This window comes from Lichenostomus cassidix, chromosome 7 (genome assembly GCF_008360975.1).
Source record: "Lichenostomus cassidix isolate B80296 chromosome 7, HeHo_3.0, whole genome shotgun sequence".
Classification (NCBI taxonomy): domain Eukaryota; kingdom Metazoa; phylum Chordata; class Aves; order Passeriformes; family Meliphagidae; genus Lichenostomus; species Lichenostomus cassidix.
The window spans coordinates 31103343-31129628 of record NC_139488.1 but is presented as its reverse complement, the minus strand read 5'-3'; the positions used below and the strand labels follow the sequence as shown (position 1 = coordinate 31129628).

General features: G+C 39.5%; 1 protein-coding gene across 5 annotated transcripts in view; it reads left to right on the top strand.

The window, feature by feature from the left end:
* The window catches only part of NCKAP5 (NCK associated protein 5), a 377581-nt gene that overhangs the window by 77470 nt on the left and 273825 nt on the right, over nucleotides 1-26286 (top strand). The gene's annotated exons all lie outside the window — the stretch shown is intronic.

The following is a 26286-nucleotide window of genomic DNA, read 5'->3' as shown; positions in this document are numbered from 1 at the left end:
CTCCAGCATAGTTTTACAGACATTCTGAGCAGGATTGGCACTAGGTCAAAAAAAATACAAAGTGATTCATTGTCAGATAAGACCTGAGCTGATACAGCCTCAAGCTAGTATAGGTAAATGCCTATGTAGTTACTATAGTAATTTATTTGTGAAAATTAAAAAGACAAAAAAACCTTGCCTACTTTCAGCTGCATGTTTACTCTTGGCAAGCTTGAGTGCTGATATAAATTTTCAGTATGAGTTTGCTTAGCAACTCTTACAAGATAGAAGTGAATTAGTGTTATTGTTCTTTCTTTCAATATGGGCACAATCTGACAGTTCTGTTAAAAGAAATTCTGCAAGCAGAGCAGGAAGAGAACAACACGTAATGTCAGTGGCTCATGAGCAACAATATTTGGCAAGTCAGGTCTTAATTATATTTTTCTAGCTTTCCTTTTGGTTATCTTGTAACTGTGTAAAAGTCAAAAAGCCAGGGATTACCCATGAGTTAATAATTCTAATGACCCCTCTGTGATTTTGGTGGGAAAAATGCCACCAACCTCAGAAACCAAAGCCAAACCCTCAAAATTCTTAGAATGTCTCTGTCTTTTTGCTTTTGAATATCTGAAGGCAACCAAGAGATCTATGGATGTATTTATTGCTCAGCTATATTTCATAACTGTATTTTAATTTTTAAAATTGTGATTGCTCTAGGGGCTGGTGATTAGATAAGCATTCAATATGTTCAATATATTCAGATGGCAACTAAGTACTACTGTTCACGGATGAGGCATTATAGTTACTATAGATAGTTTAATGAAAATGTCAGCTCAATTTTCAGTAGCACTCAAGAAAGAAAATTGAATTTAGGAATTATTGGAGAAGAAATTGAGACTAGAACTGTCTGCAAGTGTTCTGTGAAGGTCTGACAATATGCTTGCCATGCTCTTAACATTTTCACTCTGTCAGCTTCTGCTGGCCAGTTTCAGAGCCCTTGATCAGACCTAGTTTGGCTGTTCTTCCCTTTTCTGATACTTGAAACTCATTCTGTGCTTTGTCACAAACTGCATTGCTGTAAGGTGTTTTTATCAAATGGTGGAAGATTTTCTCTTTTTTCTTGATCTATAAAGAAAAGATAAAGAATGCTGAATGCAAGGGAAAAAGGGGATATCTCTTCTTGAAAACTTATTCCTAAGTATCCTGTGGCAACTCTGGAAGTGAAAAATTTTAACAAGAAGATAATTGTATTCTTCTGATGGAAATCAATGAAACTTTTCCAGTGTGTAACATTTGGCTATTGCTTGGATGTCTGCAGCTGCACAGGCTTGTAGAATGCTTTTTAGTCATTTTAACATATAGTATTATATACTTTTTAAATGAATTTATGCACATTTTGTAGGCAGGAAATATATTATTTAACTAGAAAGTCATCTTGTAGTGATGAGCAGCCTTTACATTTTGCATTTAGATATAAGTGCAACAGGAAAGATGCTCTGAAGCAACTGCTGTATTGGCTTCTTACACCCTGACTGTCCTTCTGCCCTCAGTCACAATCTGTAGAGCAGAATGTCTTTGGTGGGATGGGGTCAAACAAATTATCCTCAGAAGGTTAAACTTCAATTATTTTGATTGAAGATGAAGATTAACCCTACCATAACTCCAATTGTGTTTATTAATTGTGATAAAATATCATGTGGGATTAGGAACCGGTGGCTGCTTCCGGTTCAGAACCAAAAATAATGACTGAGTACATATTTGAAGACTGATTTAATGAATAAAATCTGTCACCAGTTAAGCATTTAATGTGACAGGAAAGTGAAATCAGTGTGGCACAACATTACTTATCCTGCATTGATAACTGTGTTTGTAACCTGAGAACTTTGTCAGCAGAATTGGCAACTTGTAATTACATTGGCATAGCCATTGGAGTGTTTGAGAGTCAGATGATTAGAATTGATGAACTCTGGTTAATGAAAAGCCCTGAAGGTTAGTCAGTCGTATTTATATAATTGAAAAGAATCTCAATTAACTGATAACAGTATTCTTATTTATTAATTTATTTTTTTTTACTCAGTTAAAGGTAAAAGTAAGATTTCACTTTATTTTCCATTCAGTGAAGAGGTTTATTAAGGTGAGATTAGTGAACTAGTGAATTTGACAGTGTTTTTCACTCCCTCAGTCATCCTCTGTGGAAAGTCTGATTATGTCCTTGTTTATGCCCTGCATCACCCAGTGACCACCCCTGGACTTCTCTGGCTTGATGCAATTGTAAATAAAGGAAGAATATGGTTCATAATGAGAATGAAAAATGCCATATTAGCTCAGCAGCTAAACTGGCTGCCAAAGCAAGCTGGTGTTTGAGACGTTTTGTTAACTGCTGCTACAGGAGCAACAGACACGAAGACAGTAATTTTAGCAATTAGGATGGTCTATATGTGAAGTGATTCATAATATGCTTGTTTGTATCTCATCAAAGCAGATACTGGGTGTTATTATCTATGAATGCTAAACACGGTGATTAATTACACCGACGTACTAGAAAACAAGATAACTTGCATTTTCATGATAAGAAAATGCTGATTCCCTTTGTCACTATAATAAATGGTTCTGTCTTCCTTTGCTTGCCTGTTTAGATGTATTGAGATAATACTAATTACTTTATAATTAGTTATGTGTACAAATGACTATAGCCCAACAAATGCATGCATTTCATAGAGTTGCATTTTGGTCTGCAGGGAGCAGGAATTTGGAGTTATTAATCTGGATTCATAGTGAAAGAATAGAGAACCTAATACCTTTCCTGTGGTGCAAGGACTGCTGGAATATAATCTAAGCCCCTGAATACAGGAAAAATTTGAGACAGAAAAAATATAAGCCACCTCCTGTCTTTCATTAAGCCGTTTAGAAGTGTTAAGCTTTAATCACTTTAATCACAGGGAGCTGGATTTGACATGGAGAGTCCAATAACACCAGATACTTGTGCCAGGCTGGCAGAAGGTCCCTCCAAGGACCATTTGGGAAACCTGGGCCCTTCAGGCTTTTCTAGACCTGCACTTTCACAAGCAAATTGCCTGTGATTGTGATAATTCACACTGCCATTGTATGCCGTTGTGCAAGTTCTGCAGAACCGGCAATTCTCTGGACAGGGAAAACAACTGACATCTCTCTGCTAAAGAGATTATGGGCCTGGTTAAATTTTAACCCAAGGAAGTGTTACTTTATGTTCCATTTCCCCACTGGTACCTCTTGGACTGACTGTTCAGCCGTTGGCAGCCTTTGGCACGCAGTGGGAGAGGAGCAGCTTGGGCTGTGCCCACCAGGGCTCTGCACAAAGCCTGCCCCGTACAGAAAGAGGCTTTTGCAGCTGCAGTTTTACATACTCGTTAACCGTGTAATCTTTAATTTTATCCACCCTCTACTTCCTTTAATAGGAATATGTACTTGAGCTGGTCTTTGGAAGGAATGCGGTTAACGCTATTCTCATGCACAATTGTGTGTGTCCATGGGAAGCACTTTGGTTCATATTCTTGTGGCCAGATATGACTTGGATCATTTTTTATCAGAGCATTGTCTGTGGAGGCCAATGTTCCTCGGGAAAGTGAACACTTCAGAATTTCATTGTCTCTGGGAAGGCGACTGTCTCTGGATCGCATGCACATCAGTTTGAAATATGTCAGAATCAATGCTGATCTTAATAGGCATTAAAACTTCAATTTTCATTTTATAACTATGAAACTGAGGCGAACAATAAAGCAGTACCACAAGCTGCAAACAGGCTATTTTGGAATTCATGTGATGTGAGCATGTTCTGTTCTGCAGAATATGTCATGCCTCTACTGAAGATGAAATGTTTTTTTCAAAATATTTGTTTCAAAAGAAAGAGAAGAATATGCAAATGAAGTCTATCAGCAAGATGAATAGCTACTAAATGCAGACTATCCATTTCTATAAAATATATAGACAGATTTACCATAATATACTTGCACTTGCAATAACAAATAGAGTGGCCTGAAAGATGACTGAAAATAGAATATGATTAGGGGTGTTAAACCCTGATTTTTAGATGCACTAAAAAAAATGTGGTGTGTGCTCGTTTATGTGCAAATGTAATGGAAAAAGGCTGTAGGTAAAGTGGCGAAAGCCTAAACAAAATAAACACTTAATTTTCTTTTATTGTACTTTGTGACTATTAATAATATTATGGTACTAAGGCAGAAACATTAAACTAAGCAGGGGACCAATAAATGTTCCTAGACTGTGCAATGCTGTTGATATTAGTGGCTAATAGCTCCAGAGTTCACATAAAATGCAGATTGAAGTACAAAGAAGATGTTTAGGGAAGTCAGCAGTGGCAGTGAACTGTTTACAGGTGAAACTAATAACCAGAGGGCAGGCACAGCAGGGCATTTTCTGCAAAAGATATCAAACAGGAACTTTTGGAAGCACTTAATCAGACTGTCTCTGTCCTTGGGGAAGAGATTTGATAATCCCAATTTATTTCTCTTCAAAACTAGCTTCTGAAAGCATTAATTATAATGTGCCGTGTTTCCATTTATAAATATCATGAAAAACGCAAGGACTACAGGGTATGGTGATATAAAAAAAGTCCACATCGATTTAAGAGCATCATGCTGAAGTTATGAGAGATGATTTGATACCACACTGTTGGGTACATGAATGAGAAACTGGATTTGGAGTTAATGAACCGTAATTAAGTTCACTCACTGTGACACACAGAGGAATGTAAGACTCGGCAGTAGTCACACTGTGCTTTGTTTTGCCATGCAAATCTGGACACAAACTGTTTCCCACATCTTTATCTGAGAGATCATAAAGAAAATACTGACTGCAGAAGAAAGAAATAGCTTTATGTTTAATTGAAGAAAGGAGATCTCCTCCTCTCCTGTGCCCTTCATGCTGAAGGGCAGGGGGGCAATAAAACTACAAAACTGTATTGAGTGTTAGACAATGTTCATCTTAAGAGTGATGCATTTTACCAGTGTCAGTAGGACTAAAATGAAAATGGATGCCTAATTATATTAATGTGAAATATGACCATTCAATTCACAAAGTAAAAGAACAAAAAAAATTTTGAGGAAATATTTTCTTTCTGAAGTGTTTTTATTAAAAAAAGAATATAATTCTTTTCATTATTATTTTATTGTTCAATATATTCTGTATTTATGGGAAGAATTGAGAAAGTATAGTTCTTTTGCCTGACTTTGATCACCTTATGCATTTATCTATTTTTCCCCTCTTGATTTGGTTTATGATTGGAATAGTATGATAGGTTACCAGAGTCATTAAAATATCTTGCCCATGTGCACACTGCACAGTAGACAAGCACTGATTGGGGCATCTCTCTAGATGTCTGTTTCTTCAAAATAAAGAATATAGTTTGGGGATTGGACAACGAAAGCAACAGTGAGGCAAACAAAATAAATGGTACAGATTATTTATGGTTCTACCCAGTTCTGCAATGAGCTGCTCTGTTGGGCTTCTCTGTGCTAGAAGGAAGCTGAAACTCAAGCAGGGGATTTCTTCAGTGAACAAAGAGCTGGGTGCAATTATCTTCTTAAGTATCTCTGTCTGCATTCACATCTGTCTAGGAGGAATAGGGAGGACTGCTGGTAATATTTGTCATATTGTTATCTCGAGGGCTAATTAACATGGCTTTACCCAGAGCTAAAAATGGACTAAATAAATTGGTCACATTTTAAGATATGGAAATATTCTAGAGCAATGGAGGTCAATTTGGTTTCTCTTCTATTACCATAGTAATCATAGAATCTATAGTAATCTATTACCATAGAATCATAGAATCTGTTAAGAAGGTTAGAAGTAAAACATTAGTTTAAGTCTGTTGAAGGGAGAGACTCATTTTCCTGTTTGCTGGCTCGTCAGATCTCTTACTTTGTGGTCCTGCATTACTTTGCCTTTCTCTCAATGGATTTTGGGAAATTTACCTCTCAAGCCTCTTGTGGAGAGTTGAGTTTGCCTTCTGACCTGCTATTGGTGTAAAACCCAACTCACCACTCTGCTTGGAGAGGTGTTGAAAGACATCTGCACTATTTCCCAGGTCTTCCTCACTCTTCAGAAAAACATATCAATAGCCAAAAAATACATCTCTCCTTCAAAAACCTTTAAAATACATCTTTAATGCACCATGTATTGAAAAAAAATTGTTTAAGGTGACTCCTATTCTGAAATCTTTGCTTATTCTCCTGCTTGAAACCCACATTTTACACAGCATCAGTAACTGGCCCTCCCAAATAAAAATCCTAGCAAAAGGGATTAGTAGCAATTTCATGCAGCAGAAAGAGAAACAAGATTCTAGATGATGGGGGGGAAGGATTCCCATCACTCTCAAGATCTGATCATCCTTTATTGGCAAAAGTACATCCTGGTGATAAGTATTTAGTGTTTTCTCAGTGACAGGAAATTCTTCCCCCTGCTTTTGAGAAGTTGCTGGCTGTGGTTCCTTTGCCTGTGGTACAACTACAATCCATTAAGTTTTTCCAGCAGGACAGCATGTAACATCTCAGAGCTTTGTTACCTGTTCTGGGAAAGTTCAGTCACCTGGAAACTGCTTGTGAATTTGGGTCAAATTTTCCTTCTCATTTCAAGGAAAAAAAAAAAGCAAAACAGCAAAAGACCTCTGTTATCGAGGGAGAAGGAGATGATTTTGTCCTGCTTTTATGAGGTTCAGTTCTCTCCTCTGCCTCGGGAGCATCGCAGCCTCCGAGCAATAGGTCATTCTGTTCATGGGGCATTCACAGTCCCTTCTGTTGACTCTTTTCTACTTTGTATAAATAATTAACTGTCCACTGGTACAGGAATAGGAAGCTGAATCTCCCACTGCAGAACAAGAAAATCTTTCTGGGTAATTAAGTATTCTGTGCAAAGTGAGGAACCTTCCTCACAAAGGGAGGGAGAGACCCATTCAGGAATCACTATCTCAGGCTCAGTAAAATTGGCAGTTCCAGTGGCATCTCCTCAGTTCATAATTTTTGCCCAAACCACACTTGGGTTCCCAAGCATGGGATATCTCCAGCATTCTGGGTGTTATGCTTTCTATCATTTCATCTCAGGCTGTTGAAATGAATTTCTGGCCTCACTGTCTGGAGAAATGAGATGCTGACAGTGGTAGGCAGCTGTGATGAACTGTCACATCAGGACAAGAAAAACCTGAGTAAAATGTAATATTCAGTGAATATTCAACTGAAAAAAGCAAAGTTAGGCTTGGCCAGCATTGTAGTAAAAGACACCTCTTCAGGTCCCAGAACACGTTATGTCTGAATAAACTGAATGCTGCTTGGCCTGGCATAGCTCAGGATTTCCAGTGCTGTCAGTCTTAAAGAAACCTGTGGGTTTTTAGATTTTTTACCAGCCTATTTACTATCACATACAAGTCATCCCTTTGTCTAGGTCATTCATTCAGATTTCTGAAATGATATTTTATGAGAAATTATTTGACTCTGGATTTATTTACATTCTTAAGCCACAATCCATCTGGTATGGTGCATTTTAGTCCTTTATTTTACAAATTTCTTCTTATCCTGGTTACAGGATAGCACTTGAAAGTGCAAGTTTTATTCATAAAACCAGGAAGCATTCCAAGAACATTGGCACTTAACACATTGCAGGTTACAGGTTTTGATTTTAAGCCAAACTGTTGTTTTTGGCAAGTGTATTTTCCCCTGAACCTGATGCATTTGAAATATTGATATAGTGGAATTAACTGCATGGCTCCAGATCAAGAGACTTATTCTGCTGGATCACCTGCCTAAATGTGGTCTTTTCTTTTTTCATCTCATTAATGATGCAGGACTTTCAAGCACAGGTCAAGAGGTGACTTGACCTTCTTTTGCCCTCAGCAGTGCACACTGAATTTGTGTAGAATCAAATGGGCACTCCATGGTGAAACGTAGATATTAACACAATATTTCAAAAAATGACACAAATACTGATAAATTTTAATGCATCTGGTCATGAAAATAGGTGGTGTTGCTTGGAGAGCTCATTGTGGCCTGATACTCAGGTGAAGGATTCATATCTATTTCATCACCATTTTCCACTATCAATTTGATTCTTTTGACAGCCTGCACAATGAATATAATTTCAGAGCTGACAAATATATATGTGTTTGCATCAGGGACAAATGCTGCAGATAAAAAATTTCCAGCAATTTCTATGTTAGTGTTTCAAAGAGAACAAAGTGGAATTCTTTCCTGGAGGACTGTTGGCCCAAAGAGTTAAAAATAATAAAATATGTTTTCCCCAATAACCTAGGCAAATGTGGCCTCAGATTAAACAATTGGATATGTAATTCTAAACTGTGAATCTGATTGTGAACCTCCACTTCTTAGCTGAAACTTCTGTCCTAAACAACTTGCTAGTGCATTCATTTCCCAAGTGCTTTTCGGGACAGGATTTTGAACATCTTTGACCAACTATAGAAAGATGTAATTTGGTTGTCTGATTTATACAATATGTAAAGTCCAACAGCATAGAACATGTGGAGAACAGAGCTTGATTCTTCTTTTGTTTATGTTTTCATCTTTATTCTATGTGTTCTTCTCTGATCCACCTGTTCGGTGCAGCGCTTTGAATCTGTAGGTGCACAGCTGTGTTTGGAAGCTAGCACAAGTGTGATTTATTATTTATTATCAGGTATCATTTCTGTTGGATATACCTCAGAACTGAAAATAGGTAGGAATGGAGACCAAAGCTGTGAGATATGACTGTGCTGTTTAAGTGAAATTCATCCCATGGTGAAGATGAGAGGTACAATGTCCGTGAACCACTTACACCCTGCTGCTATTCAGGTCTGAGGACAGAGGGGAGAATTTAAACACTTTCCTGCTGGCTTTTGTTAACATTCAATTTCTCTCAACTGTGGGCTAAGCTGAACATGTTCATCATTTGGTTCACAGCTTCCCTTTCTACAGAGATTTCTCATAATATCATGCTGCAAAGAAAAGAACCAAAGGGTTAAGCATCAAAGCAGTGCAGTAGAGGAGGAGGAGGAGAGAAGTCATATTGGAAATTACAGATGACTGGAGTCTGGAAGAATGAGATGTAGCAGATTATTTATAGTTATGCAAAACTGGAAGTCAAGTGCATCCAGGACTCTGCTGGAGTTGGCGAGGGAAACAGAACCTGACCCTGCATGAGCAGAGCACAGGATCCCATCTCTGACTGAATTATTCACATTGTTAGAATGTGGGCTGGCTGCTAAGGCTTTTTTAATTTTGCTCTTGGCTCTTCCGATGTCTTATGAGTCACAAGTCTTTTATTGGCCTTATTTTACAGATCAGAGAGCAAGGGAGCCACAGTGTTTACCTATCTCATATGGAAAATGTGAGCCTTAATTAATGTTTGCGAAGACCTGGTGGATCATCCACCAGAAATGTTACATCTGTGCTGTGTTATTCTTATCCACTGTAAAAAGTTCTCCCTCAACCTTTTCTCACATTCTAATGACCTTTTAAAACCGAGAAAATATTATTGCAAATGGCTCGAGGCTTTATTTAATATGGATTACATATTTTTCAGGGCCAGTGATGTGAGGACATATGTCACTTGGGGGCCCAGTGGACTTGAATTAAGGTGGTTTCTTAACAAACCATAGGTTGTCCAGCCCTGCATGAATTGCAGGATGCCACTGTGAAATGAAGATACAAATTTTGGGAAGCACAAGCCTGTGAATCTGGGCTCATGGTGTACGAGGTGAACTCCAAAAGCCGTGAATGAGAAAAGATGTGTTTTCAATTCCTGATGCATCAAGACTGAATTCTTTTTTTTCCCAAAGCATAGTAGAAAACAGGAAATTCTAACTGATGGGAAGAAATACGTCTAATTGACATTACTGATATCTTGTGGAATGACTTGAATTATTTATGATGGTAAAATCATTGTTTATATTGTACTCACAAAATGAAGGCAAGGAAGGAAATATGAAGAACAGTGCTCCCTATTAGACACAATTGCCATCTATTTTTGGGGATATTTTTAAAACTCAAACCCACAAGGTCTTTATATCTAAGCTATATTTATGTATCCACATGTATGGCTCAATGCACTAATTAGCAAAGCTCAGGAAGTGATGCAGAAGAGATAGGGATAGAGATGAATGCATGAAAAACCTAAAAATAGGGTGAGCTACTCTCTGTACTCTTTTTGGTACTGTACAGAAAGGAGAATTGTGCTTATTTTGCAGCTCCTCAGGTTGGAATGATCATTCTGAGTATTTGTGGCTTTCAATGTTGTACCACAAGCTTTTCCAAAACTCACAAAACATAATTTTCTAACCTCCAAACCTCCCCCTTCCCCAGTGCGAAGTGTGTCGATTTTGGATGTCATTGTGCTGTCATTAATTACTGTGTGGACTGGAGGCTGGTGTTTGCCCACAGCCCAGTGACCAGAACCTAATTACATTCAGTCTGCACAGAGCAGGGCCAGTGCCAGGGCTGTGTCATGTCACTGCATCTGAAAATTGTATCTCTCATGGATGCTGGAGTGTGAAACTCTTTTGTTACCAAGAAAAGCTGCCTAAACAAGCCGAGGGCAGGCCTGGTTGAACCCAGCAGAGAAACCTTTAGACAATGAAATTAAGCTCTTCCCAAGTGTTGTTTTTTGTTCTGGCCTTACCAAGTCATTCCCCGTGACTGAGCAGCTAAAACCACTAGATTTGCGATCTGCCTCTGTAAATACTTGTGTTGCAGAAGTCAGTCCTGCTCTTTTTTTTTCCCCCTAAGTGAATGAGCCCTCTGGGCTGTCTCCAACCAAGCTGCCTGTGAAATTATTGGACTGTAATCTTTCCAGCTGGTTCACAAATCTATGAACTGCATCTGTGTGTGGGACACCCCGTGTCCCCAGCTGGATTTGGGTGGAAAGTGGAAGGTGGTGAGCCCTCTAAAGCTGCTCGTTCCCCTGTGGTGACAGGGCTTAGGCTCATGGGCGGGAGGAGCTGTGGGAAGGCACAGGCTGCAGTTTTTTCTCTTTATTTTAGGGTGTGCCTCTCTAATCCCTAAGAAGACTTCAGCATTTTCTTGTGTTGTGAATCTTCTCCAGGCATTTGTTGCCTTTGTGTGTTTTTCTTACAAGTTAGCACATCTCACAAGACAAGTGCAAATAAGTGGCTTAAAAGGGCACAAATATTATAAAATAAAGACCTTTTGCTGAATCCCTGCAAACTATCACTGTGCTTTGCATTATTTAATAGGAAATACAAGAAAAGATGTCATGTTTACAGACTGGAGATCCTCACACACTCGGGACACCAAAAGAGAGTGCTGCTGTGGTGATGGGACTGCCCACAGACTTGTTTTTCCATACTCTGAAAATAATGAGCATTATCATACATTCACAGATTATTTAAGCAGACTATCTCCTGATTTACAAACCTCTCAGAAAGTTCTGATAATTAATAAGCTTCCAAAACGAAACTGGGGGAAGTATCTGCACTGTGTATGGCACTTTTCATTATCCTAGTATTTCTTGGGGTATAAATGATGGCTTGCTTTCAGTGAGGAGCCATCAGAGATAAATTCCTCCCATCTCTGTGAGAAAGAGCAGAGTCTGTTAAGTAGAACTTCATTTCCCCAGAATGGTAATACTGGCGTTTATGAGCTAATCAAAGGCGATGCATCTACTGCCCTTTATTGAAATCCTTGATAGCCTTGCAAAACAGATAAATTTTTCTTCTCCTTTTCATGACACACATTTCCCCCCATCCATTTGATGTAGGCAATTTCCCTCAGCACAGATGGCACTCCCTGAGTGTGTCCCCACTGGCAATGTCCATTACTCCAGAATCTGGGCACTGAATGAGGGACTGACACACTCTCACTGCTGTCACTGCTGGGTGAACAGAAAGGACCCTCTCACAGGCAGATGTGGCAGACTGAAAATGGGAGTAGAAAAATGCATTTGTATTTCCCATTGGAAAGAAATTCCCACCGTACATGGCTGCTCTCGATCCTGGGGCTAATGTAGCTTTTGTCCTTTTGGTGGATGGGGTAAGCCCTTAGTAAATGGAGGCTGGAATTTGGTGCACAAGAGCACTTAATACCAGAGTTAAGTAGTCAAGGACAACAGCAACAATAAAAGGTTACAGATGAAAAGAGGTGATTTTCTTTTCTGAGCCCTGAGGACTCGTGATCCCAGTCTATACTCATTAGGATACAGCATAGTGTGAATTCTCAGTAAGGAACTTTGATCTGAGGAGGTTTTGATGGCCTTTGAATGAGCAAGTGGTATTATAGCTAACAATAACATACCTGTCTTCTTTCTGTGATCTTCCAAATACCCTTTAAGGAAGCAAGTAATTAACTGAGACCTTTTGCCTTGGCTTCAGCAGTTACTGAAACATGAAGAGAGCAGAGGATGGTATATTGATGTGATCTACATCAGTGTATGCAGCAACATATCACTGCCAGAGCCTCTAAAGGAGCAGAGTGCAATCCAGAAAAGCACTTCAGAGCCATCAAACTCAGTGTCAGAGAAAAACAGGCAATTGTTCGGGATAAGATTTTTCCAAAATTTGCAGCACAGGCGTTGTGCTGAAAATGGAGTATCAGGCTTAAGAGAGAACATGTGTCAAAGAAAATTCACATTTTTGGTGACTGTGGAGATGAAAATAGACTGAAGAAATTAAATTCTTAGGCAAAGATATGTGCTTTACCATGCTCATAGTCCTGGAGTAAGATTGATCTTGCACATCTACTGCAGAAAAGGGTATTCAATGCCTTCTCCTTGGTTACAGAAATATCATTTTATTATTTTAATGTTTAAAAGATACAAATTTTGCAAATCTTGCCATATTTTGGAAAGAAATTGATAAACATTCAAATGCTTGTGATTTGCCTTTTCTTCCAAAGTTCCTACAAAACATACTTAATTGGCCAAATAAAACTAAAGCTCTCAGAGGAGTGGAAGACAATTTTCACTTCAGGCATAGCAGTAAAGATTGATTTCCATTTCCTAAATCAGATAAATGACTTGTTTTTTGAGAGGAAAAAGGATTCTTAAATATTTTGTTCAGCTTTAGGTATGACTACAGGGGCAGGAATTTTTTTCCCTTGCAATTCTGGAGAATACTAACAAAGTTGTACTTGCTGCAGAAAGCATATATAAAAACAAATTTTAAACCCCAAATTTTAAAGCAGTTAGGAAAGCTTTTGAGTGTTTTCAGCAGCAGTCTCAAATAGAGTCACAAATTCGATCTCATAAAGTCTGAAGTGGAGGCCTTCAGGCTCTCCAAACTCTACTGGGTTGGGAAATGCCTCATGAAACTTCTTGTTTAGTCCAGGAGACCAAACAGAGTCAATATTTAGACTGAGGGCTGGGTCTTCAGCTGGCACAAAATCACTGATGTGAGCTGCAGTTGGACAGACTTTGCAGCCACTATTTCTTATGGTTTTGTTACTTGCCTTGTGCTGTTGGGTACAAGGTTTTCCTTTCATTCCCTGTAGCCCAGACTTGAGGAGCTACATGCGGTCTCCATTTGCATGAAGATGAAGTGTGACTAAGTCTCTTGCCTGTCTGATGTTGGAAAGAGCCTGGAAAACAATAGCCTGGAGGCTCTTAAACTGTAAGGCAAAGAAAACAGATTTATCATTTCAAATAATATGGTTTATACAATGATGTCAAGTTTTTTTCAAACACAGAGCTAAAGATGTTCTAATTTATCCCAGTGGAGAATCTGATCCTAAATATTAGTCAGGAGACAAAAATGAACTGTTTATGCAACAGGGATAACCTCCCTCTCTCTTTTTCACTCTCTCTGTGTCTCTGAGCTGACTGTTCCTATGGAGATGGCCAGTCTCTTCTGCAAGCTCATCTTATATTCTGTCTTGGATGGCTCCTTACAGTTGAGATCCACAGGATGCTGGCTCGTTCCCATTTGCTTTGGAGACAGCAAATTTTGGCAGTAGAACAGCTTCAAGTGCCAGCTGGCACCAGGCTTGACACAGCTGTAGTAGTGGGACAAGAATTTACTTACAAACAAATCTCCCTGTTTGAACCCTGTGTTACCATCCTGACAAATTGTGAATGCGCTGAAATGTTTTTGCTGAACCCAGAGGATGTTCCTGAGGCTCAGAGTCCAGGAGGCAGCCAGTTAACTGCTACTCCTCACTGCCCTTGACAGCCTCTACTCAATTCCCATTCCCTCACTCAGCACCCTGCCAGTGACCCATAGGAAAAGCAGGTATTTGCCCCATGCAGTTCTGTGGGCTCCCTACTGGAGAGCTGGAAAAATCAGTGTTCTTCTGACCTCAGCTGCTGCTGCTCTTGGATATTTATTAGTTACTGGTAGGACCCACTGGGGAAGGTGATGCATTATCCAGCTTTGCCTTTTGTGGCTGCATTTTGCTGTTTGGCTCGGGTGTTGCAAAGAACCTGCTGTTTAAAAACATGCAGAAAAGGCAGTGCTCCTGCTTGCTTTTGGAGGCTGAAATGTAGAAAGCAAAGGATGCAGATCCATACATGAGTGATCAACAAGAATGCAAATATTTCCTTTATTAAAGTCAGTTCATATTAAGCTTGCTAAGGACATTCAAGAATAAATATGTACTTTACCAATACTGGTATAATGCATGTATTTTCATTGTCATGGATTTATCTCTCTTCTGCTGGATTTTCTTCTAGAAACAAGAGATTAAGACAGTACAGCCTTATTTAAAATCAATTCCCTGAGCTCAATCTGCTCCTTCTGCCTTTGCCCATGGCAAAAACCCTTTGTAATCTGGTAAAACAACAAGATAGCCTAAGCAGGGAACACTTTTTGTGTAAAACAGTATATTCCATCCTCAGAGCTTCTCAAGCTCTCAGTCTTTAATCGTCTTCAAATCAGCCCTTTTCTCTGACTTGACAAAGCAATATTCCAACACCCATTTCTTGACATGGTGGAAGCTGTCCTGCTGCAAGTTTTCTCTAAATATTTGCAAAAAATCAGAGTAGAGTCTTCCCCGAAAGGATGAGAAGAATAGAAGCTAAAGTACCTCATAAAACAGGGATCAGATTTAGCAGAATTGACTGGAATCATCAGTTTTCTACTCTATATCTGCATGGTCAGAATGAGGAAAAGTGATAACAATACCATGCCAAAAATTATAAAACTGCTTTAAAAAGAGGGCTATGGAAACATACATTTGAGATTTGTCATGTGTGCCTTGTTGCTCAGTCCCTCTGCTTTGTGCAGGGATAGTTTCTCATTTTCTGAGTCCTGAGAGTCCCAGATCCTCATGTGCCCTCCCAGGAAAGCAAGCAGAGAGCAGAGAGAAGGCAGCTGTCACTACCCAGCTCCAAGCTAGGACAGATGCCACATCTGTGCTGTGTGCTTCCTGTGGTTTTAGAAAATAGTTTGGTTTCAAACTCTTCAAAGAGTTCTGAGTGGTCTTGATCTACACTGCCATAGAAGCAATAGTCTGCCAGCTGGAGCCGTTTTTATTTTTATATATAGGATATGCTAACGGGGAGACCTGTCAAAAGTCTGTCTAATGGAGGTCTAGCGGTTCCTCAAGTCCCAGGAAGCCCATTTAAAACCCTGTTTTACAGCTTCTTGCTTCTCTTCCTCCCAAGGGCAGCCTAATGGTGAATGTGAAGTGTCTCATAATGGATGTTTTCCCTCAAATCCTTCGGCTTTAAATCCTTTCTTTTTCTAATTCTAGTGTGAGTTCCATCTGCACTTCCCCTTTTTTGCTATTATCTGCTGTCTGTGGAGACCTAGATTTGATCTGGTAAGGAAGTGCTGTGTGTCACAACAGATACTTTACACATCCTTTAGGCTTCTGCTTGGCAATAAACAAATAAATAAAGTCAGCATCAGAAAAACTTCCCAGACAAAGACCAGTATTAGTTTGTTTTCCATTTAACTTTACAAAGAAGCCAGGGAAGATAATGCAATACCAATATGTTCAGAAATATAAACCATTCATAAATATAAACATACTTACCTGAGTGTTTATGTGAATGTACTGAATTTGGTCATTTCAGCATAGAGGCACTTTCAGACTTTTTCAGACATTCTGCCATCATACCCTGGGGCCCAGTGTAATAGATGTTTCTCAGTTGTCCAGGTTTGGACTTTTGAAATCTTTCCTAGTGTTTGGTAGCTAAGAAGGAAAATTAGTTCCCTGATAAAGTTTGAAAGAGTCACAAGCTCAAACACCTCCCAAAGAAACTACTTTTCTCTCCAGCTGTTCAAGTGCACATCAGCATTTCATTTTCTGTAGCTATCATGGTGATGGGCAACTCTGACCAAAAGGTTCAGTCTCCCTGAGTTTCTTTTGCTAGTTTGTAATGTTAAATTAATTTACCAGGTAATGTTTATAATCTTTTATCCCAATATTGATCCAGAAGGCATAACTTGGTCACAGGCAATTTTGTCAAGGATTGTCTTTTTCTCAATTTTATTTAAATCCAGCAAATTCCCACCCATCCAGCAGTGGAGATGAAAAATGGACTGGAATTTGTACTGCCTGCAAGCCTGGTTTGGTTCATGCAGGAGACAGTGGTCGAATGAAGATCTGTTTGTTCAGAAACTGTTTCCTCCCACAGTGACCTGATGTGTTGCACAGCTGAGGCTACCTGCACTGAGTACAGAGCCTCCTCTCCTGCCCCAAGGAGCTCTGAGTTAAAGGCTTTAGAAACAACCTCCACATCCCCTCTAGCTCTTGTCAAAGGTGACTATTCACAGTCAGCAGGCAGCCCTTTGACAGTAAGGGGTTTCACATTTCTTGAACTCAGCTTACAAAAGCTGGCAAAGGATCCAGAGCACTCTAGAAAGTTTGGCCTTTTTATAGTGTTTGTGCTGCGAGTCCTCTCTCTGTTTGCTGGGAAAGTGATATGTATTGACAATAGTCACTCCAATCAACAAGGCTTTTTTTTTGTTGTTTCTGGTAATTAATAGTCTGTTACTGCTTTGCTTGCATTGATTGGCCTCACCATAATGCTCAGCAAATCCATTTTCTTTTTCTCGAAATAAAACCTTTTTAAATCTGTGTGGTTTCCTCCTAGTCCACCATACCTCCCACTGGTGAGTATCAGCCTTTCAGAGCAGCCTAAAGGAGAACTAAGGGACTTTCTTTCTCTAATGACCTTCAGCTGACCAATGTTTGATTTAAATTTTATGGGTATAACATGTTGTTAATCGCACAGCTATTTGCGTTTATGGCCTGCAGCCATCCTTCCCTGGGCTGTGATCTCTTTCAATCTCACACTGAGCCAAGCGTGGCTTGCCAATATTTGGATGTTAGATTTTCCAGCGTTTCAATATATGGATAGCACAGGAAATGGTGTTTGTAGCTCTTGGGTGACACACTCACCCCAGGCCCACTACAGAACCCCAGAATGAGCTAATACCCACTGCACTGGCTGGGCTGTTATCTCGGCTGAGATAAGGGAACTATAGGATGTATAGGGTGAGGCTCTGAGGAGATAAGATTTCGCAAGAGCTGCTGTGACTGCTCTTGGGAAAGAGGGAGATGTGACTGGGAATGAGGCGGGGGAGAAGGAAACAACAAATTTCCTCATCATTCTCCCTTGGCATCCATGAATGAAGCAAAAACTAAGGGTAAGGTCGAAAGAGGGTCTTTTCTGCCTCGAGAAAGTTAAGTTGCCTTCTTATGGAAGGCAGTGAAGGGCAAAGAATAAAAGAAGTTTCTGCTGTTCAGGTTATAGTTTGGGCAGGAGGCAGCAAAAGTTTGAAAGGGACATAGTGATGCTCTGAAGAGAAGTTGGCAGAGGAGGGAAGCAGTTTCCTTGTTTTCTCTTCAGTTTAAAAAAAGCTTAGTGACCTTGTAGCAAATGTCCTTGTAGAGAGGGATGACCTTCAGGTCACTGGGAGCTGCACAGGGAGAGTGTTCCCACTCATGGGAGGGAATGCTGGGCTGCAGGAATAATTACCCTCTCCACATCATGTGCCATCAGCTTTATTAACATTGCCACATTCAAAAGTATTTAATGTTTCAGAGACCTTTTGTTTCTTGCTGAAAAGATCAAAATAGAGGATATGGAGAAAGAATTTATTTATGGAAATGCTGAGCTGCTTAATGCATTCTGTGAAAAGCAGGTATTTATTTTTTAGCCCAAGGCCATAGCTGGGTGTTGCACAGTAGTGAGGGTTTTGAATTCCTTCATGCCTAAAGAAGTGAACTGTTGTTGTCAAACAATGCCCTAAACAAGTTATTGGGATGGCTGGGCCTCCTATAAGAAAACCAAAATATTTAGTGTAAGTGACATGTAGGAAGTGATATTTTCATTTATATGTTTTTTTCAGCCATACACACTGAAAAGAAAACTTTAATAATTGATGAGCATTTTTTATTGGTTCTCATTAAAAAGTCATGTTTGGTTTGTTGTGTGATGGGGCAGACATGGCAGTGTTGGCACGACAGTTAAGTCAGATGCTGTGTGCTGTACACTGTTCAAAGTTTAATGAACAATTCTAAGATATTCTGAGACAAAGGCAAATATTATGAGCTTATAAAAAATTGTATCTTCTCATTCAGCCCGTGGCAATATACTCAATTTATTTAAGTGACACTGAAAAACAATTGTACCTCTTCAGTCTCTTCCAACATCTTCTGCAAAAGATGCATTGCCAATACATTTGATGGGAAAAAAAGTTTATAACAGTGCTTGGAAATGTATGTTGTCCAATATGTAAAACCTGCATACTTGGATTTTAAAATGTTTAATGTGAATTTAAATCTGTTCCCCCTGAGGTCAATGGAAGTTTAATCACTGACTGATTTCACTGGGAACAGAGGCCAAAAGTAAGCACCTTTTAAAATCCCACACAACAATTCCTGGCACACAAATGTGGCAGCTACCAAGACAGTTCATTTTTCACCCAAACACAGAGTTTGGTCCGCAGGGTTTTTTTATTTAATTTTGGACAAATTTCCACTTGGGGCAATGGGAGTTTGACAGAATTAGCTCAGCAGTCCCTGTGAGACAGTAAGACCTCGGCTGACATGTCTAAGATGCATCAGTGAATCTGGGAGTTCCATTTGTTGCAGTGTGTACAGGAAATGTTCCCCAAAGCACATGCAACATCCTGAATGTGCTTCAGTGGGTTTCAAGAAAAACATGACAAATTTTCACTGAGATCTAAAGTTAGAATTTAGTCTCATTCCCCAAACAACACAGAATTTGAGTGACATAAATATACACTTCAAGGTCCCCATTTAGCTTAAAATATTTAAGAATGCAAAAATGGAGACTTGTGATGGAAGCAGCAGGTAACTCCTTGATGAGCTGTGGCACAGGCAAGTTTTGGAGACAATTGCCAGAAGCCCCATGACCACTGAAACAGCTGCTTTATTCTATGCTGAAGTGCTCCACAGACCCATTTATTAAAGAGCTAATTCTGCTCCACGTGAAATTTTTGGTCTTCAGCTCTGAATACCGTCAGGGGAGACATCAGTTGGCAGCAGATGTGGAAAGCTATTCATGTTGGCAAGCCCAACAGCTTGGCTGGGGAAATTCGTGCAATACTTAAATAAATAAATAATGAATAAGGAGTCAGAATTGCATTAAGTAAACAAAGATTTTCCTGTACCAGGTTTGTAGTGTTTTCTTCTGAGGCTCATGCTATATTTTATCACTTAAAATATTAGGCAGATTGTGATTAGTCTCAGGTTTTCTGCACTCCTCTTTTTGTTTGCAAACATTGAATCTATTTATTTTCAAAAAAGCAGATAACACCCGAACTTGAACACAACCCTGAAAACATTTAATGTTTCAGCTTCATTATTAAAAACCCCAACATTCTAAACTCAGGAATCTAGTATTTTCTAACAACTTTCTGATGTCAAGCAATCTTGTTGAGATCTGCAGATTTCACTTCTTAAATAATTTTCGCTAAAGTTACATCCAGTGGTAATTTCTTGAAAACAGCAATTCAGTTGCACCAAAGGTGATCTCATGACCAATTGCTGTATGTTCTCTTGTAGTCCCTGCAGCCAGATGAGCTCTATCACACAATATCCCTGTGACAAAACTCCCCTTACCCAGTATCTGCTCCCTCCCCGTGATTGTGCTGATAGTGGTGAGTCTGTGGAGTTTCCCCAGAGAAAAATAACAGTTAATATGGCATAATTGTGGTGTTTCCACTTTTTCCTTTTTAAACCAATTAAAAGGGTGTAAAGAGCCACATTAAAATCTTCTGTTGAGTGATCTCCAATCCATTTCCTCCTGTCAAGGCCACAGACAGCAATGTGTTTGGTGATCTTATAGTTTTTGGTGTGAGCAAGAGTGTTGCAGCAGGATCAGCTCACAGCCCTCAGCAGCTGAGTGCTTCTAATGATAGTGGCAGGGAAAACTTCCACTAGTTATGAAATATGGGTCAGCTGCTTTGGCTATGACTATTGCACGTCAGTTAATATTTATCAAAGACAAAAATATCTTGCTGCAAGAGAGTAGCATTTGTTCCACTAGTTTCAGAGGCCAATTGTGCGTGGTTTGGATTTCAGACTGCAAAATCACTTCTGACTGTTTGAGGCTCAGCATCTATTTCAGGGCAGGCTGAGGGTTTCAGAGAGCACTGGGGAAGGGGGTGGGGAGTTAAGTTGCTCAAGAGATTGTATATAGGTTAAGAATCCTTTTATATCTGGAACAACCATTGCACATACAATTTCGCTGGCTGATAGCTGTCCCCTGGGGGTTAGTGCCCATGAGGCTGAAAGGCAGATGTGAGCTTCTGCCAGCTTTTGGTGATCTGAAAGCATGTCATGCTGGACAAGCCCCTGAACAGTGACCCTGAAACAGAGGATTTGTTCTCTTGGAGACAGAGCTACAGGAAGGGAACTAAGCAATGCTGAGTGCCTCCTGTGCTGGTGAAGCCTTGCCCAGCCCAAAGGTCAGAGAAGGAGCAGGAAAGCTTCCCATTGCTTCACCAGCCTTTGGGTCAGGCAGAGTGACACAGCGATCTCGATCTGATAACTTATTATGGGAACTCAGTGTGTGTAGAGATGTTTTCAGATCTGACTTAGTTATTAATAATGATGAGGTTACTTTAAAGAACGTTACAGGGATGTAAACAATCTGTATCATCAAGGACAGGGGAAATATTGCCCAGCAGACACAAAATTCCAGAAGTTCAGCTGAGGACTACAGTTAGGTAGACTCCATCCTCTGTACCTTTACTGCTCCTTGCAAGGGGCGTGAATCTCATTTCTTCCATCATTTGGTTGAATTGATTTATTTGGCTCCAAATATCCATTTTTTTCTTTTTTCTTTTCTTTTTTTTTTTTTGTGAAAAATCTTAGAAGAGCATACAAAAAGAGATCTGTGAGGAATATTAGTATCTTATATTTTGAAACCTGTAGCCTTTTTGCATCCTACACTTTTTTTGGAACAGGCAAAGTTTAGTTTAAGAAGTCAGCATTCCCTGCCCCAATCCCCTCCCAAAAAACCCTCCAAAAACCAAAGCAACAACACATCAAACTAAAACAAGGTAACATTCTTTAAAAAAAAATCCACTTTCTGAGACAAAATATTGCAGTGAGCTGGTGATAATTGACTTTTTAATGTTAACTACTGTAGCTTGAAGCACTCTACAGGTTTTGCATCATTGTTTTTGCTGCTTGGTATTATTAGTAGCTTTTAATTTGGAATGCAAAATTGTGTTCCATTGAGAACAGTATTGGCAGATTGCCTGTGCCTAAGAGACACACTTAACGTGCAAATAAATGTACATAAGTGGTACAAAACAGGAATTCATACCAGCCTGTTCACAGTAGTATGTAGCTGCATCTTCAGCAAGTCAAACAGAACTGGTTTGTTTGCAGACAGCAAAAACAGCTCTGGCCATGCTGGAGTAGCTGCAGGGAAAAAGCAGCTGCAGCCACATCTGAGGGTGGGATCAGCCCTAAGGAAGCACTTCCTTCAGCCTCTGCTTTAAAAAATGTCTGAAAAAACACTGTATTTTATACTAGTGTGTTGAAAAGTGTGTATATGTTGGAATTCCTCCGATTATTGTGAGTGACATTTTCATTCTGTGGCCAAGAGTCATCAAGAAATGCTGCAAATCCACCAAAGCCCTTGCTTTCCGTGGGTGCTGCTGTGGAGCACAGAAATCATGGCTGCTTGTTCACCATGGTGGTTTCTCTGGTGCCTTGCTTTGGCATATTTATGACACCTATGCATTAAAATAATCATCATCCAGGAAGAAACCTTCCAGGCCAAACAAACGACTTCGATAAGCTATCAATACATGACTAAGAAGCTGCCTTGGAAGCACACCCACTTAGTTTGAATTAAAGGAGTAGGATTTAGGACAGGAGATATAATCCAACTTGACAAACTAGTTAAATATTGACAAGAAGCAGAAAGGCAGCAGCGCTCAGGCTGAGGAGAACACGCTCTTGCTTTTCTGATTGAGCACAGGCAGGATTCTCACACCCACAATGGATGGCTGCAGGAACCCAAAAGATCCAGCCCAAGCTAATGACCTGCATGGCTTATCATTCCTTCAGCTGTTAAAGGTAGGTCTGCTCTCCCAGGAAGCTCACCTGGTGAGGGAGCTGGGTGGGTGCCTCAAAGCTGCTTTAGCTGTAACTTCAAGGGGGTATTTTTATTATGGGTCACACAGTTGCATGCAGGCTTACACTGTTGAAAATTTAATGACTGAAAAACACAATGCTGTACATTTTCTGCCTTGTAAATTGGAATGGTCGTGCACACGTGTGTGTGTGTTCATTTTAAAATGTTTATTTAGTTGGTAGAATTATTATAAAACTGTGTTTTAAACCAGCTATTAGCTAATGGAGAGACCTCATCGCCAGGGGTATTAGGAGATTATGGCTTCATTTACCATAATGCACAGAGATAGCCCAAGTGTTCTGCTTTTTATTTGTGTTTGTTTAAATTTATATACAAACTTTAACCCATTCCATAGCATTTTGTCTTTCAACAAAATCCTTCCATAATCCAAAAGGTTGAGCAGAGATGCTGCTCCACATGATAACTGAAGGGCTATGTAAATAAAACCTGACATATTAACTGCCTTGGATTCCTGTAACTTCATATTTGGAAATAAGAAAATGTAGTGTAGATATGAGAAACAGCCGTGTTTGCTTTTCCGACAAGGTAATTAGTCAGCAGCTGGAACTTCTGAAACAGAATAACTGGAGCCAATCATCTCTTCTGTATTGCCCTAGCAGCAGTGAAATTAGGGCATAGAGGGAAATAAAAAATATGGTTGGGTTATTAGCACAAATGGTTTTATAAACAAATAAAACATAAACCAAATTGTAACAAGCACACAAGAGAGCGAACAATAAAATATTGACTGTTTATTTTAACATGTGGTCTCCCTGGGAGACATTTCATAAGCACATGATGATGTACATGTCAGAAAGTGATTGTTCTGTACCCCATAACTGCAGCATTGTTCTGTACAGTTCCGGGGAGCCATATGGCCTGAACATACCATACAATTCATTAGTGAACATATCACAGCTTTATATAGCCTCAGAGAAATGTGGCAACACGTGATGTAATGCTCACGGACAGTAGTTTGTTGGCTCATTTACCAGTGCTTTAAATAGAACAATGCTGGGCACATTAAATTTTATGGGTTTGCTTCTAAAGCTGGGAAAGTCCCTGAACTCTTTCTTGTTAGCAGTCCCTCTGTAGGAAATGTTGCAGGGAAAGAAAGGAGTTATGGGGAGAGGAGAGTCTAACATATATATGCAAACTGATGTCCAATGGGCATCACTTGGCTCTGCAAACACTGGGAGCAAGGCTGAACCCTGGCTGTGTTCTTAGACAGAAATCACAAGCACGTTCTTGATAAAAAACTTGGATCCTGGCCCATGGTGATATAGCCAAGGTACCCAAGTGAGAAGAAAGCCATATGTGACACTGTTTGATTAAGGATTAATATGCTGTGGCTTCATCTAATCAGGAATATTTAATCAATTTTGCTACCTTACAACACGATAACCTTTGGTATCTCAAATTCCCAATGTGTATGGATCTCTAACATTGAAAGCAGTTCTCTGGTTTTCTGCTTTGTGTGAGTTTTCCAAGTGTACCCTGGCATGCTGGACCCATGTTTCACAATGATGCAGCCAGCATTTGGTGAAAAATGAAAAGTTTTCATTGGTTACTCTTTGGGCACATCCAGAACCCTTCCACATGTAGAGCTGCCTGGGTGTGACTCACTTTTGTATTACTGGAGTTTTGTGCTGCTGCAGCTTTATTGAGATCAGGGGAGTTACTGCGGCTTAACCCAGAATTGCACAGTGCTGACATCAGCCTCGTTAATCCAGGAGGGAATTCTGCACATGGAGAGGCTTCCAAACTGAATATAGTTTTTCAGAAGGGAGAAATGGAATCCAATGCAATATAAGGAACTGAGCTTATTACGTGTAGCACATGGTGGAACAGTATCTGGTCTACAAACAATTCTGTGAGAGAACATTCCTCCCAAATAGAGCCTGATCATTTTAGAGAAGTGGTTCAAATTTGTAGGACTGTGATACAAATCCCTGTGTCCAAATAAAGGTGACTAAAGAGACCAAGGAATCAAGAAAGTTGCTCTGAGTTTGCTAAAAATGAAGGAAATATCAGGAGATTTCTGTCAGTTAGAGCAGAAATCTCACAATAAGCTCTGCTAGGGACCTCATTCCATGCATACTTGAACATTAGCTCTGATTTGGCTTTGAATCTGAGTGCAGACTTTGTTCTCATGCTGAATCCAGAGCCCAAATGTATTTTCTCTATCCCATTTATTTTCCCAGGCCTCGTTAATTAATAAGATCTGTGTGCATTCCAGCCCAAGTTCCAGATTTTGACATCTTATGGACTTCAGCTATTTAAAGCACAATTCCCATGAATAAGTCATAGTAAACAAGAGTCAGCAGGAAGTTATCTTTCGTTGCTGAAAAAAGTAGTGAGTGCTAAATTAAATAAATAGCATGTCTTTTTAATGTTCTGTCACACAGACTAAAATCAGATAGAGCTTTTATTGAATCTGGCCCAGAGGTTACAGAATAAAATAAATATAATGAAGTTGATTTGATTCTGCTGTTTGTTTCACTGTAGCTGGAGAAGATGTTTGCTAGGGAGGTGAACATTTTGAACAAATCCAGAAATACTTTTAATTTGCATCTCAGAGACTTGTAAGAAAGTATTGTATTTTGGAGGAACCTTAACTTGGAATGATTAGACTTATATTATTTTTCAGTGCATTGTCACTTAATGTCATACTCCTATTTATGGAGGGAAAACCCTGGAGCTACTCTGTGTGATTGAGCTAAACCAAATGTTTGGCAGGAGAATGGGGATTTACAAAATTAGAAGTTGCTTCTTTTGGTGTCTGGTTTTGTTTAACTATGGAAACAGAAGCTTAAGGAGAAGAAATTTTGCGTTTTGATTAAATGGCTGGAAAAAAATGGCATGTAAAGCCTCTCATATGAGGTAAGGTAGTTTGAGTATTCAGGCCAGTTTGAAAAAGAATACAACATCTGTTTTGGTAATGGTTTTCGTGGTATTTTTTTATCAATTTAAATAAAGCCAAGGAGAACAGCAAAGATGTAAGAACAGGCTTCTAAGCCAAGTTCACAAATTGGCTTTAAAAGTGATTAATAACCACTCAACCTAATCAGGCAGTATAATGTAATCACAGTTGGGTAAGACACGAGGAGGTTCATCAGGCTCTCCCTGCAAATGCTACAGAAAACAGTTGTTTAGCTACATTTTGTGTTTCTGGTAGAGTTCCCTTGAGCAGTGAAAGGAATTTTGCCATGGAAAGAAACGCAGGATTGTCCATCAATGCAGTAAGTCACCCTTGTACAGAACCAGCCAACTTCCCATAAATAACCTGGGATGTCCCTGGTTCTGTGGCAGTAATACAACACTGATCTAGTTGCTGCATTCTCTTGATATTCCAGCACTGTGCAGTTCCCCCTAATGATAATATCTCTGTGTAGGATATAGTTTCAATTCAGGCTGAATTTTGAAGAAGGAATCTTGCAACTTATATTTTCTTTGGATTGTGTTCTGATCCTTGGCCCTGCCTAGGACAGAAATAAAATTGCATGGTAGCTCCTCCCTGAGACTGGGCTTTAAAATCCAATTTGGAGATTTTAGATTTGAAATGTGACTTGAATCCTTCTCAAACTTCTTTGTCTACTGTGTTCATTTCTCCTATGTAATCCACTCCTCAGGCTCCAAGATATGACATAAAATGATATTTTAAAACATGTATTATGTGGAATATGTTGAATATCTTCAAAGGATATTAATAGGAAACTCTGGAAAGAGTTATGTGTTTTTAGAAGCAAG